General features: G+C 38.0%; 1 pseudogene; it reads left to right on the top strand.

The window, feature by feature from the left end:
- On the top strand, positions 5905-6806 carry Gm5666 (predicted gene 5666; annotated as a pseudogene).
- The last annotated feature ends 401 nt before the right edge of the window (positions 6807-7207 follow it).

The raw sequence follows: 7207 nt of genomic DNA, 5'->3' as shown, positions 1-7207 counted from the left end.
CAGGTCAGATACAATTTGATCAATCTGATTCATAGATATTTTAGGATATATGCAATTGTAATTCTAACACCCCTTAGAAGACTCTTGTTAATGTTTTCTACATGAATATAGTGATCAAATCCAAAATACTGGTTGTCTTTTGAAACCTTACTTGATATATCTTACAAAAACAAAGCAAAACAAAAACTTGATCAACTTAAAACACACTATTGGAAAGTAGTCTGTTTATGGACTTAATAAGTTGTATTATATCAAAGTCATTAAAACAGTTTCCAGCAAGAAGAGCCCTAGTCATGGAAACTTAAAAAACAATGTATTACTAGGCAGTCTTGGTTTTCACTCAAATTATTATTACAGGGAAGGGTTGCAGTTGAAAGTTCTTTCTCAAGTTACTAACATCTTTCTTTTTACAAAGTAAGCAAAACAGGAGAAGAAACACTTCAACATTAAAGGCAATTACTGGACATAAGCCCTAATAATCAAAAAATAGAATAAAACTGTCATTATGATTTTAACCTTTGCAATACATGTGGCATACTCCTTGGTCACTTATTTAACAATGACACCCACAGCCCTCTCAATCTGTGTGTGTGTGTGTGTGTGTGTGTGTGTGTGTGTGTGTGTGTGTGTGTACAAATGCACCCTAGATGAAGGGTGAGTGTGCACAAGCATATGTGTGCATGTGTTGGCTGGTGGTCAACCTCACATGTCATTCCTCAGGCACTGTGAACCTTGTTTTATGAGACAGGGTCTTTTTGTTCCAAAGCTGGCTGACCAACAAACTCTAGGGATATGCCTGTCTTTTTCTCCCCAGTATTAGGATTTCAAACACACATTTTGGGTTTGTTTTTTTTTTTTTGGTTTTTTTTTTTAATGTTGCATTGAACTCAGATTCCATGTGTTTGCAGAACAAATACTTTACCAGCTGAGCCATCTGACTAACCCCTCTTTTTTTTTTTTTTTTTTTTTTTTTTTTTTTTTTTTTTTTGAGACAGGGTTTCTACGAGTAGTTCTGGCTGTCCTGGAACTCACTTTGTAGACCAGGCTGGCCTCGAACTCAGAAATCCGCCTGCCTCTGCCTCCCGAGTGCTGGGATTAAACGTGTGCGCCACCACCGCCTGGCCTAACCCCTATTCTTATGTCTTTAGAAGGGATTGTTGAGAATTTTATTAATGGGTGATGTAGATAACCCTATTATGGATGGACCAGTGTTTGCAAATTATAATCCCTAAACTTTCTGCTACCAAGACCACTGTAGTCATATACAGATTCTAACTTTAGAAGGCCAATCCAGCTGCCAGACAAAAAGAATATATAATTACTAACAACCCTCATCACCCTCCCAGTCAGAATTCCACTGATGTAACTATTCTTCTGACTTCTAAAAAAATCAATAATAATAAACTTTGCGGCTTTGTTTATTTAATTCATGAAATACAGAACAAAGTCTTCAAAAGATTTCACCTCCAATCAGTGGACAGTGTCTTGGTACCCATGTTATTGAATTATGGAAAGGCTGGAAGAAGCTGAGGAGGAGGTCAATCCCATAGGAAGACCAGCAGTCTCAACTAACCTGGACTCCTGAGATCTCTCAGACACTGAACCACCAACCACTACTCTCTGATTCTTGGCCATCCACGCAGTGCCAAGAATGGGTTCCTTCTCATGGAGTTGTTGACCTTAAGTCAAGTCAAAGATTGGTTGGCTACTCCTACAAGCTCTGTACCATCATTGTCCTAGCATATTTTGCAGACAGGGCAGATTTTAGGTCAAAGGTCTTAGGGTTGGATTGGTGTTCATGCTTCTCCTTCAGTACCCTACAGAGTTCCTTCCTGCACTGAAGACACGAGTATGTAATGGGAAAGGCTAGATATCGGCAAAGCTGAACATCTCCATGTTCAGTTGTATGTCTGTTGTCCTTGACAACCGGGCCCACTGTCAGTATCCCAATAGCATCCCTTTATCTTTTCATCAACCTCCATTGATGAGCGATTTCTTTGGAACCCTCTTGGCCCACAACTCAGTTGAATGAGACCCAGTCCCACTACTGGCAGCCTTGTTAGATGACAAAAAAATAACCAATTGGCACACAGCATACCCCACAATTAGGATCACTTTCATATATTTTAGAAAGTTTCCACTATACTAGATTTCCATATCATCTCACAAATTCCACAATTCCAGCCGTCTCCCCCCTCATTTCATTCCACAACCATATCTTCCTTCTGTCTCCTCACCTGATCCTCCCAATCTTGTCCCCAGATGCCCCCAATCTTCATGTAAAATATATTTTATTTTCCCCTCCCAGAGCAATCCATGTGTCCCTCTCTTGATCCTTCCTCTATATATAACCTCTTTAGATATACAAATTGAACTTTATTATTATTTATTTTACTAATATTTAATTGGCTAGTATTCATTAATAAGTGAATATATATCACATTTATCTTTCTGAGTCTGGGTTACTTCAATCATGATGATTTATTCTAATTCCATCTATTTGCCTGTAAATTTCATGATGTCATTTTTTTAACAGCTTAACAATACTCCATTCTGTAAATGTACCACATTTTCTTTATAAAGTCTTCTGTTTACGGACATCTAGGTTGCTTCCAATTTGTGGCTTTTATTAACAGTGCAGCAATAAACATGGTTTGACCAAGTTTCCTTGTTGTAGGATGGAGCATCCTGTGGGTATATCCAAAAGTAGTATAGCTAGATCTTAGAGAAGATGGATTTCCAATTTTCTGAGGAACTGTCACATTCATTTCCATAGTGACTGTAAAGGTTTGCACTCCTACATAATGGGTGAGTATTCCCTTTGCTCCACAAACTGTAATTGATCTTAGCATTCTATCAGCAAATTGTCTTGTGTTGACTTTTGGTATACAGTTTGAGAATGCAGTCAAGATCCTTCCCCTTTTAGTAAGTAACTATGATATGCTTGTAAACTTGATAGACCCTAAACTGACATGAGAGATGAGATTCTGGGCCTTCAGGGATAATCTTGATTTACCTGAGGTGGGAACATCTACCCACTGTGGGTGGCATCATACCCTGGATGGGATCTTGAGCTGCTTAATACTTAATAGTGAGTGGAGGAAGGGTATCTGAGCAGCAGCAGTGTTCATCATTCTGCTTCCTCATTGTGGGTATGATAGAAGCACAGCTGCCCTAAGCCCCTGCTGCTTTGATCTCCCTGCTTTGATAGACTACAACATTTAACTGTAAACCACAATAAATCTTTTCTCATTTTTGGTTGATTTTTGTCACAGTGTTTTATCACAACAGAAAACTCAAACTAAGACACTATGTATAACAACACTACTTAAGGAAAAGATAAATAATTCCTGGGTGCACACAGCCAAGTGTTTCTAAGAAATCAGCTAAACATGTGTACAGTGGTCTGCTTCTCCATTCTGTGACCTTAGTAATTCATCCTACATCAAAACAATAGTGTTACTTATGCGTCATCTTACATTGAAAAATGTGGTTTATTTTGAAGTATTACTACATTTAAATAATGAATTATGTGGTATGTGCAATCTGTGTGAGTATAATTATTTCACAAGGTTGCACAAGTTTTGATTCTTAATTATGTATTAATTTATTCTTCTTTTTCTATTTCTTATGATCTATAATATAAGAATACAAAATCTATAAACATTGTTATAAGTATGCAACTGCCTAATGTTTAAGTAAGATTGAGCATATTTATGAGCTAAACCCTTTATATTTCCTTTATGGCAAATATTTTCAGAACCCTTTGTTCTTACAGTTCTTTTGAAATGTACAGTACATTATTGATGCATACCTGTACTAACTGTAATAAGCTACCAGATCACAGGACTTTGCCGTACTTAATCAAAAAGCATATAAGAAGAAACTCCTACATGTAAGTAAATAATATAATACAGTCCTAACATTGAGGCCATCAGTGATATGTACTTCCTTACTAATACTAAACGTGTTTTACAAGATAACTTATCTGACTAGTTGATGAATATGCAGTGATTTGTCCCCTAGACCAAATCTAGCCATAACTCTGTCAAAAAGCAACTAGCCACATAATTATATGTGAAATCTTGATGGAATAGATTTTATCTTGCATAATTTTGGTAATATTTTCTTATTAATGATTCCATATTCTACCTAGTGGTATGTAAATTACAATAATAAAATAAAATTCATTGAATATAGGAAAAAGACATCTACCCTGAAAGAGCTCTCTTTAGTGTCTAGGAATTAGAAAATTGAGTCAATTTTCTTAGACAAGATCAGGCATGCTCCAAGTGGTATAGCCATAGAATGAGTCAGTTCTTTAATAAATCAAGACAGGAAATTTAATAAATCTCATCCTTGGGCAAAAAGAGGAGAATAAAGTGAGTAGGACTTTATTAACGTTTCTGATTGCTTATAATCTTACATTTACTAGAAAATCAATTGCTCGATTTACTTTTGAGAACTGAGCCAGTTTTAACTTGCCATGTAATTTTTTAAACTTCCATAAAAATATTACACATATTCATAGAATATAACATGATGATTCAATGCATGTATATATTGGGTAATGAAATCTAGATAAACCCATCAGTGAGACATGGCATGACATATCTATACTCCCAGTACTTGGGAGACTCAGACAATAGAATTATATATTCTTGATAAGTACTATGTTCTACCTAGTATATACTTTATTAAACAAGGAAATTGACAGTTCACTCTTAATTAGTGCCATGTTCTAATTAATGTCATATCTAGTGTCTGCTTACTTTGTGAAGCATGGAAATTGACAGTTCATTCGTAGCCAGCTTGAGCTACATAGAAAGATTCTGTCACCCCCGCCTCCCCCCAAAAAAAAAAAGGTAAATATATCGTTGTCTGTAATTAAGTCTGACACAAGATCTCCAGTAAGCATACTCAGAGAACTAAATGCTTTTTACAGACTTTACTTTGGAGCAATACCTTTATGGGGTGGGAGAAGTAGAATTAGTCAAGGGACATACTTCTTACACAGTAGGTTTCAATCATTCCTTAAGAACACCCTAAAGCTAAGGTGGTACTTCAGAGAAGTCTTGAATTAACAGACAAGCCTGAAGTTACAGATTGATGAGGAGTTAGATGTGGAACTAGGACATGGAATGCCCTAGTAAGGGGTTCTAACCAAACCAAGGGGGAAGTTCCATTGGTTGGGGACAGTTGCAAGAGAAATGCATGTATACGCTTCCAGCAAACAACATCCCCTTGGAAAACCAATTCCTCATTCCAGTAAATAGACAGTCAATTAGTAAACTGTGCTACCCACTTGTCCCTTGTGCATCCACATGTTTCAGAGGTAAGTTTACTCCATATGTAACCCTCCCTGGATTTGATTTGTCTCATTATCTATGAAAAATGATAGTGGAACAGACTCCAGACCCTACAAGTTCAGCTGTGTTAGGAATCACCACTTCCGTCCAGCACTATCCATTCCATATGAACAGCAAGGACTTCTGCTAGCACAGGTAGGTCATTTGACAAAATGGACACAACTCTTTATCCTTGAGATATCTGGATTTCTACAGATCATATTTTTCAGGACATTATTTCCGATTATGCCTACTTACTGACAACATAAATATCTCACCAAATTAGTTAGGTTCTAGTAATTTCTTCATTGACCACATTGTGTAAAAAAGAATTCTATCTCTCCCTAATTATCAAAAGAGTTTGGCATATCAGTCTAGTAAAAAGAGCCACTTAACATAACCAGGGACAATGATAACCAAAAGTTTAAGGTATAATGTGTTCCCTGGCAAGAACCAGAATCTTTCCTGCTGATGCACATAAGTCATAGCCCATTGGCCTCATGTGGTTACATGCGGCTGAATATACAAATTCATAAACTTACTTAAAACTTTCCAGCAGGCGGCTCTCGTGGAGGCAGCTAGCATGAGGCTGGGGAGTGCTGAGCCGTGCACGTTGTGCCCTGTACTGCCCAGACTAGTGAACAATACAGTCAGGATGGCTAAAGGTGACCCGAAGAAACCAAAGGGCAAGATGTCTGCTTATGCCTTCTTCGTGCAGACATGCAGGGAAGAACATACAAAGAAAAACCCAGAGGTTCCCGTCAATTTTGCAGAGTTTTCCAAGAAATGCTCTGAGAGGTGGAAGACCATGTCTAGCAAAGAGAAATCAAAGTTTGATGAAATGCCAAAGGCAGATAAAGTATGCTATGATTGGGAGATGAAAGATTATGGACCAGCTAAAGGAAAGAAGAAGAATGACCCAAATGCCCCCAAAAGACCTCCGTCTGGATTTTTCTTATTCTGCTCTGAATTCCTCCCCAAGATCAAATCCACAAACCCTGGCATCTCCATTGGAGATGTGAAAAACAAAAAGCTGGGTGAGATGTGAAATAACTTAAGTGACAGTGAAAAGCAGCCTTAAGTTACCAAGGCAGCAAAGCTGAAGGAGAAGTATGAGAAGGATGTTGCTGACTAAAAGTCTAAAGGGAAGTTTGATGGTGCCAAAGGTCCTGCTAAAGTTGCCCGGAAAAAGGTGGAAAAAGAGGAAGAAGAGGAGGAAGAGGAAGAAGAGGAGGAAGAGGAAGAGGGGGAAGATGAATAAAAACTCTATCTCCTTGTGAATACCTTAGAGTAGGAGAGCGTTGTAATTGACACATCTCTTATTTGAGTCGTGTCTATTGCCCTCGTTAGGTTTATTTACAAAATTTGATCATGATCATATTGTAGTTTCTCAAAGTGTCAGGGGTTTACATGAAGTGGCCGTGGATGTCCGGAGTGCCCTGAAACTCTATGAAAGTTGTACATAGCTCCAAATATTTTGAAAGTGAAAAGGCACTCTCGTGTCCTCCTCACTCAGTGCACTTTGCTGTTGGTGTGACAAGGCATTTGAAGATGTTTTGGGCATTTTGTTCTCAACTGGTAAGGTAGTGTTAACTGTATGGTTATTGGCTAGAAATCCTAAGCTGTCAACTGTACATATCTATAGTTTTTAAAGAGAAGAAAACAACCCAGACAGATTCTTGATGCTCCTTGTTTGGTGTGGAGGCTGTGTGGGGAAGATGCCTTTTGGAGGGGGCATAGTTCAGGGTGTGCACTGTGAGGCTGGACTTGTTGATACTGCGGTGAGCATCCTTTGGCTCCAGGTTGTCTTGTTTTTGTATATAGTGGCATAGCATTCTGCTGACATTCTCAGTTGTGGA

Source organism: Mus musculus, chromosome 13 (assembly GCF_000001635.26).
Source record: "Mus musculus strain C57BL/6J chromosome 13, GRCm38.p6 C57BL/6J".
NCBI classification, from domain to species: Eukaryota; Metazoa; Chordata; class Mammalia; order Rodentia; family Muridae; genus Mus; species Mus musculus.
Note: the sequence above shows the minus strand (reverse complement) of the source record. Positions and strands in the feature narration are given on the sequence as shown.